Source organism: Rhincodon typus, chromosome 10 (assembly GCF_021869965.1).
Source record: "Rhincodon typus isolate 14 chromosome 10, sRhiTyp1.1, whole genome shotgun sequence".
Classification (NCBI taxonomy): domain Eukaryota; kingdom Metazoa; phylum Chordata; class Chondrichthyes; order Orectolobiformes; family Rhincodontidae; genus Rhincodon; species Rhincodon typus.
The window spans coordinates 13,745,975-13,755,227 of NC_063341.1; positions in this window are offsets into that span (position 1 = coordinate 13,745,975).

A 9,253-nucleotide genomic window follows, 5' to 3' on the forward strand; every position below is an offset into this window, starting at 1 on the left:
TTATCCTCTTACTGTCAACAGGGACGCATTCACACAACATTAAAAGACATCATTCTTTGCAGAGATGATGGATTTTTAAAGAAAGAAGAAAAGAACATACAGGTTGGCCATAGATCTGAAAACAAAGGAAAGAATGTGATGACTTCTCAGAGTCCACAGAGTTTTCTTTCAATGAAATTGCATTGTTGAAAGCCACACGTTGATGGAAAATGTTCCATTCTGGTTCCAAACAAACTGGATTTAAATATTTGGAAAGTAGTTCACAGTCTAGCTTTTCAGGCTTTACAAGATAGTCGGAAATACCAGAATTTGGAATTTGTATCAGGCTCTCAGGAACCACTGATGAGAGAAAAAGAAACAACAATCAGGAGAGAATCTTGCAGCCTTCTGTGATGTTTACCTTACTGACCACATGGGTCTGGAAAACAGAATTCCAGAAGAGGTTTCTAGGAAGCCATTAGCATAGAAGCCAGCTAGTCCTTTCAAAGCCAGATTTTCCAGTCATTACGTGCCATAAACCCCATAAACTTATCTCATTGAAAGCTTTGTCCTCAGGCCACTTGATTTCTGTAGGTAGAAAGTATCATACAACATATTTTAAGCTGTTGACTTCATTCCTTGATACAATCATACAATAAATACTTTCGTCCAAGCTGCTTAGTATCATCCAATTTTCACAAGGTCTTTAAATATAGCTATGGGTGTCCCATCTTGCCACCAAAATGGTCAGTGGGGAGTTCACTCTTGCTCCTGATGGCTGTCCTGCTGCATTTAACACCGGGGTACCAGTGGGAAAGTACCATCCGGGAAAGAAAACCCACCCAGCTATCTGATTGGGTGGCGGACTCAGTATAACCAAGACCTGAGACTCAGCCTGAGCCAAGATTTCTATCATTAGAGGGAACTAAAACTCTGATCTGGATTTCCTAGATGATTCACATCTTTCTGGGCATTTTTTCTCATCATTGAATTATCCATGGCACGTTCCACCCATTGTCTGCCACCACTAAATCACCCATATTTCCAATTCACACCTTTCTGGAAATAATACGTTGGGATGAAAGTCATCTGCAGATCATCTAATTCGAAGAAAAAAAATGATGCCAGACACAAGAACCCCCAAAAGAACAGTATTTCAGATAACAGCTTTTGAGCAGCAAAGCAGACAGAACAGTAAACATAAACTGATTACAACAAGTATACTGGAAAACTCTCTTTGTCTCTCTCAAACTTGATATCAGGGCCCAGCGAAATATCAGTTTAGGTTATAACACCTCAACACTGAAAACTTCAGCTAAATAACAGGCCCTACATTTATAATCCAAAGATTTTAAGGACTTTTTTTTTAAAAAAAATCTCTGTAAGCTGTTCTTGTTTGTACCAGACACTTTCTTCTTATTACCTGAATTTGTGTGTGGTTAATGTTGCATTTTAATTATTTTTTTGGACTGTAGGTAATAAAATTCCTCTTTCTTAAACTCAATAATATTTTAAATTTGGCTCTAATTTCAATCTAGTCAATTACATTTTCATTGAGATGTGATAGTTGGGTGGAAAGAAACAAACGGAAATATTTGTTGTGACTAATTGAGAGTGGAAGGAAGGAGGAAGCTGATTCACTCCTCATCTGGTCACAATACATGAAATTTACTCACTGATGGTACAGGTTCAAATCTACCCTGGCCCTATTGGTCATACTATTTGGGGAGAACTGGAAAGGGATATTACAGTATAGAAATTCTAAGATGGGAGCTGGTGGGAAGTTTGTGATCTTAGATTTGGCAGTCATTTCAATGCTTCTCAGGATCAGAAGACATTGACGGAAATCTTGGAATCAGGGAGACGCACATGGATGTCTGAGAAAAAAGATTTTGCAGAAATGGAAAGAAGGAACAGTCTCTGGAACCTTGCACTCCTCTGAGATCCAGGTGGTTTGCGGAGAAGAGTGTGTGAGTGGTTGGTGGTGGGGGAATGCAGAGGAAGTGGCAGCAGAACAGAACATAGAACAATACAGCACAGGAACAGGCCCTCTGGCCCACAATGTCTGCACCGGCCCTGATGCCATTCAAAACTAATCCCATCTGCCTGCATATGGTCCGTATCCCTGTACTCCCTGCCTGTTCATGTGTCTGTCTAAATGCCTCTTAAACGTTGCTTTCGTTTCTGCTTCTACCACCTCCCCTGGCAAAGTGTACCAGGCACTAATCACACTCTGTGTAAAAAGCTTTCCTCACTCTCCTCCTTTAAACTTTCAACCTCTCACCTTAAACTTATGCTGTCTGGTCTTTGATAATTCCACCCTGGAAAAGACTCTGACTATTTACCCTATCCATGCTTTTCATAATTTTATATGCTTCTATCAGATCACCGCTCAGCCTCTGACACTCGAGCGAAACCATCCAAACTTGTCCTATCTTTCCTTATAGTTAATACACTACAATCCAGGCAAAAGCCAGGTAAATCTCTTTTGCACTCTCTCGAAAGTCTCCACAACATTGCTAGAGTGTGGTGACCAGTACTGCACACACTACTCCAAGTGTGGCCTAACTAAAGTTTTCTACAGCTGGAATATGAATGCCAACTTTTATACGCAGTGCTCTGAAAGCAAGCATGCCATATGCCTTCTTTAAAACCTTATACACTCATGTTGCCACTTTCAGGGACCAATGTACTTGTACCCCAAGGTCCCTCTGTATATCAATGCTCCTAAGGGGCATGCCATTTATTGCATACTTTCCTATTGCATTTGGCTTCCCACAATGCATCACCTCACACTGGTCCAGATTAAATGCCATCTGTCATTTCTCCGCCCAACTTTCCAACTGATCTATATCCTGCTGTATCCTTTCACCTTCCTCACTATCCACAACTCCACCAATTTCCATGTCATCTGCAAACTTATTAATCAGACCACCAATGTTTTCATCCAAATGAGTTACAAAAATAACAAACAACAAAGGTCCCTGCACTGATCCTTGTGAAACACCGCTGGCCACTGAATTGGATACAAACGGTCCTTGTCTGCTCCTCTAAGCTCACGGTAAACCTACTACAGTCCCAGAGAGGCAGAGAGATAACTGGTGGTGTGTTTAAGCCAGAGCCATCATACCACAGGCGAGGTTGAAAAGGTAGGAACTTCACGGTGACCTCAGCTGGCATGGGAATTGACCCTGGACTGTTGACATCACTCTGCATTATAAACTAGCTATCCAGCCAACTGAGCTATCTAACCCCAGCCTCCTTCTAAGCTCTAAGGAAACAACACGTCCTCTTGTTCTCACAAGATCAGCTTCCAGTCTGAACTAACTTCACCCCTTTTAGGATCCCTTAAATTCCTCCCTTTTTTCCAGCTCTCCCTGTCAACAGTAGCTGCAGTCTCTGCCTTCCAGTCTGAGAACATTTAAGGGAATTTTCTGCTCCTACAGTCCTGCCACATGCTGGGAGTGCACACCGTTAAATTGAGAACATCTAACCCATCATTTTCCATCCATTAAACTTAATAGGCCGAGCATGCAAAAGCCTCAGCTTTAACCTGCAGTGCATCTCTCGTGAGTTTTCTGACTTGTGAAGCATTTAGTAAACATATGTTTCCATAAACAATTGCAAATGCTCAGACGTGGTTATTTTTCTCAATTTTATTAAAAGGACCTCATAAGCCTCAAAAATCATTCAGAACAGAAAGGTTTCCAAACTGAACGTGAAATCAAGTTAAAGAGATGACTGCACGATTAAAAAAATGCATTTACACTCTTTAATTACATGGAAACTTGCATCTATTCGCTTTACCTTAATTACAATGCCATGTATATTCTTTCCACAATGCGTGTTTGTGTCATTGTGTGCTGTCAGTGCAACCTTCCTTTAACTAATTATCTAAAATAGCCACAATCTAAAGATTTAAGGCAGGTGACAGGATACACAAAGCACACACTTATAAAAATAATTCCTTTGCCAGGATGCATGCTTTTCCTCTGGGTCAGTATTTAAGAGGAAAATAGTAAGTAGCTCTGGTTTCCTAACAAGTAACAAACTAATAAGTCTGCAATTCATTGACTTTACTGGAGCTTACTCAGGCTTTCATTTGGCCCCAGGAAACCTAAGAATGCTTGTTTATAGTTTCAAGGGAAGAAATGATATGTGTTTATAAAGCCCATTAATACTGAGTGCAGCGAAACCAAAGGAGAAAGTTTGAAATGAGGTTTAAGTTTATCCTGTCTGAATCAAATTAGCAACAGAAAGGAACAGTGTAGGACTGTTAACTGTTTAATTTTGTACTTTTTAACTTGTGCGATGTTTGAAATTCAGGCACACCGTAAGAATGCTGGCAGTTTGAAGCAAAAACAGAAAATGCTGGAAATACTCAGCAGTCAGCAGTATCTATGGAGAGAGAATCAGCATTAATTCAACTGGAAGAACTCACCAACCCACTCATCCCTGACCTAAGCCCCATTACACAGTGGGAAGTGTGGTAGGCCAAAATTAGCACGTTATTTTAAAATAGAGAATAATTGATTATGAGAGGCATAGATAGAATGGATAGTTGGAGTCCTTTAATTTCCCAGGGTGGGAATTACTCGGGGACATAGGTTTAAGGTAAAAGGGAGGAAGTTTAAAGCAGATATGAGAGAGTGGTAAGTGCTTGGAATGCCAGATGAGGTGATAGAAGCAGATACAATCGCAACATTTAAGAGGCATCTGGGAAGACATTGGCAGAGAATAGAGGGACATGGACAGCATAGAAGCAAAAGGTTTTCAGTTTAGAAAGGTGTCATGCATTGGCACAGGCTTAATGGTCCAAAGGGCCTGTTCCTGCTGTACTGTTCTTTGTACTTTTGTTCTTTGATTGGGCGATTGAGCTTGTAACCAGGACAATTTATTCCATATTTCACCCCACCCAAACTATGAAACATTTGGAGTACAGAGATGGGCAGCAGGGAAGAATCCACATTTGAAGAATAACTTTTATAAAGGCAAGAAAGACGAGGGAGCAGCATTCTTGGGGAAACCCTCTGAAATGTTACCAGTCCCTTTCTTCCTCCCATGTGCCAGTAAAAAGGGTTCCCCCTCTGCGCCCCACTTCCACTCCTGAAGCTGCCCTATTTCCTCTTGCCCAAAAAGACACGGCCTATCTTGCTCTGTGATCCAACTTTCCATCTTCATGGAGAGGCTTGTGGTTTCAAATGTGCCCACTATTCAGTTCTGGCGCTGCTGAGACTGCTCGAGCTACAAGTCAATCTTGAGGGCCGGATGGCCTCCCAGCAAGGGACTGAAGTCCCAGTGCCTGCCTACTTAGCTCTTTATTGTTGCGGAACAGGCTTTATTTGGATCTGTTGTCTGCTGCCTGCATCTTGTTAGGAGTTGGCATGGTTGGCAGCAACACCCAACCCTCTACCCAAAGTTTCATGTCAATTTGCTAATGAAAGGTGATTGAATTGACAGTTTTAACTCTGCTTCTTACACTGACTCTCTCTCTAAAGATGGTGTTTGACATCCTGAGTATTTTCAGCTTCTTCTGTTTCTATTTTAAATTATACACAGCTTGATTACCGTATGGCTATCTGATTTAAAGTTTAGTTTGTCTAGCCTAAGATTGCTGATGAGAATAAAGCAGAGTTAAAAAAAAAAGTTAACGTAGCCAGCTACATCCTTGAAGGAATTCTTATTTTAAAAGTCTGGTACCTTTACAGATGAAGGTATATTCTGTCCTCTAAGGGATGTTATTTATTCTGTTCAACCTTTGAATTCAGATACAGTAAATGCAGTGAAGACAGAAAATAACATATTTTGAGTTAATGCACAGGGAGGAAATATGGAAAGGAAAGAGATGTTTTGTTTTTAACTCTTAATTGTCACACACTAAGGAATGGATTAGTATGTCCATTGACACCTCTGTGTTAGCCAGCCAGTTGCAGGTGGGACTGGGATTTACATCTGGAATCTCAATGAAGAGTCTATTTACAACTATTTACGATATTTAAATAGCACACCACAGCAAACGGTCGATAGACTCAATTTCAAAAGAATCTACGTGGTCTACAGCAAACAGAACTAACAATCAGAATCACAGCAATATTGCTCAATAAAAACAATTTGATTTCCCCAGCAACATTCAGTGGTAGGAGGACAGTTGCATAATACAAACAAAGTATTTCTTCAGTAAACTTCCATGACTGATGGATAGTTACTACAACTTATGTGCATTAAATCAATCCCAGTCACTTGCTATGGTCAAATTTCCAGATTTGATTGATTCAACTTTCGTCATTCTAGCCCAAAAATTGTGGTGACACTGGATGCAGTCAGCATTGACATTACCTCAAGTCCCCACTCAAAGGACTTGAGAACAAAATCAAGCTGGTACTCAAGTGCACATCAATATCACTAAATAGAATTATCATGTTATTATCTTGCTACTGATTGTAGACTTTGTCCACATGCATTCATGCCATTTTTCCTTCTACAACATTAATTACATTTTAAAGTGCTTGCTTGGCTTTAAAGCATTTTGTAGTGTTCTGAGGTCTTGAGAGGTGCTTAATAAATATAAATTATTTCTTTCACTGCTAAAAATAGACCTGTTGCAATTCACATGGTAAAAGCATGGGTGATGACAGAAAACAGGCTGAGCTATTGCTGCCACTACAATTTCATGTGACAAGCAGAAAATTAAACCTTCCCCATGGGGGACAAAGACACCATACCTGAAAAATATCAGTTTGTTTTTCAATTTCTTCAGTCTTTGTCTCTCCTGCCCTGAGCTATTTTGCTTATTACTTCAGCCTAATGCAAAATATTGCCTGTTTGCTCCTTTTCAAAACACTCGATAGCATGTGAAAAGGTTTTAATCAGCTCATTTTATTATAATATTTATTACGAGCCATTTATCATAGCAGGAATTAGTCAGTGCAAGGATTTTAGTTTGATAAAACTAAACATGCAGGAAGAACTGACTTCATGTAAATTTTTGTTGTAACATGTCTGCAATAACTTCACTACCACAGCTAACTGCTACTAGAAAAAAAATGACCTAATTGTGATCATCCAGCTCTTTCCTGAATTCATTTTCCTTCAAGTATTTGTCTAAACCTTCATAAACAATTTGGAACATTCCAGCTGCCCACCTTTCTCCCTTGGCTTAATCCTTCCCATTTCAGAGAATATGGCTGGTTTCTCCATTCCATTTACACCTTCACATCCTTGGCATGACATTTTCTGAGCCCTCCCATAGTTTTTGAAGCATGCTGGAGAAGCTTAATAGGACAGGAGGCAAAAATGTAGTTTCCCGGCAGCGGGTTAAAGTTTTGCAATTAGATTCTCAGACCTTTCAGCATGGTTGGGAACCTCTCTCACATTCATTAGCATGCCCTGCATATTCGTTAGTTTACCAGTCAGCTGAAGTTACGTCCACGGGCACCATCCTGCCAGGCAAAACTGGAAAATGTGCTTGTTCATAACCCAACTATACATGAGGTGTGCACCTTCTTCTTCTAGGTTCTAGTGAGTACAAACCTCTTCAGTGCCTTAGCTCCTTCATAATTGAAACATTTCTTTGTGAAATATTTGCAGTGTCAGGGATGAAGCTTCTCCATTTTAATCAGCACCTAAGAAATCTCAATCACATGCAGTTTGTTGATGTTAAAAGCTTACAGTGTTAGGGCTGAAGTCTGACTGAGCCAACAAGCCATCTCAAATGAGACAGCCACATTGGCTGACACCAGCAAACCTAATGTGCTGCCATTATTTAAGAAAGGCTGTAAGGAAAAGCCAGGGAACTATAGAGTGGTGAGCCTTGCATCAGTGGTGAGTAGCTTGTTGGACGGGGCTCTGAGGGACAGGATTTACATGCATTTGGAAAGGCAAGGTCCGATTGGGGATAGTCAACATGGCTTTGTCAATGGAAAATTGTGTCTCACTAATTTGATTGAGTTTTTTGAAGAGGTGACAAAGAAGATTGACAGAGGCAGAGCAGCAGACGTTGTCTACATGGACTTCAGCAAAGCGCTCAACCACGTTCGCATGGTAGACTGGTTAGTAAGGTTAAATCAAATGGGATCCAGGGGGAATTAGCCAAATAGTTGGTAAGCTTGCAAATGACACCAAAATTGGTGGTACAGTGGACAGTGAAGAAGATTATCTCAGAGTACAATGGGGCCTTGGTTAGATGGGCCAATGAGCCAAGGAGTGGCAGATAGAGTTTAGTTTAGATAAATATGAGGTGTTGCATTTTGGTAAGGCAAATCAGGGCAGGACTTATATAGTTAGTGGTAGGGCCCTGGGGAGTTTTGCTAAGCAGAGACCTAGGGTGCAGGTGCACAGTTCCTTGAAAGTGGACTCACAGGTAGAGAGGATGGTGAAGAAGGCATTTGGCATGCTTGCCTTCTTCAGTCAGAACATTGAGTGTAGGAGTTGGGATGTCATGTTACAGCTGTACAGGACATTGGTGAGGCCACCTTTAGAACACTGTGTACAATTCCAGTCATCCTTCTATCGGAACGATATTGTTAAACTTGAGAGGATGCAGAAAAGATTACAAAGATGTTGCCGGGACTGGAGGATTTGAGCTATAAGGAGAGGTTGAACAGGCTGGGGCTATTTTCCCAGGAGCATCAGAGGCTGAGGGCTTACTTATACAGGTTTATAAAATCATGAGGGGCATGGAAAAAGTGAACGGCCAAGGTCTTTTTCCATGCATAGGCTAATGGTGAGAGGGGAAAGATTTAAAAAGGAACTGAGGGGTAATTTTTTTACACGGAAGGTGGTCCGCGTATGCAATGAGCTGCCAGAGTAAGTGGTGGAGGTGGGTACAATTAAAACATTTAAGAGGGACCTGGATGGGTAAATGAATAAGAAGGTTTTAGAGGGATATCGGCCAAATGCTGGCAAATAGGACCAAGTGAGAGTGAGATATCTGGTCAGCATGAATTAGTTGGACTGAAGGGTTTGTTTCTATGCTTATCACTCTATGACCAGCGCAAATAAGTGGGGCTGAACTCAATGAGGGTCTTAACTCTAAAGAAATTCTTTGGTGGTTGTATCTTTGTCCCATGCAAGGCTTGGGTGAAAAATTCTCAGATGTGTAGGTTCTCCTGGTTGTGATAAGGTTCAGTGAACTGCTCATTGTTGCAGCTCCTTTCATGTGTGAAGTGTGACCTCTGGCAGATGAATGAACAGCTGCCCCACTGTGGCACCAATTGTGCTGCATTGGTGGCTGCAATGAAGTGGCAGGCATTGATGTGTCACCCAGGAGGTAGCT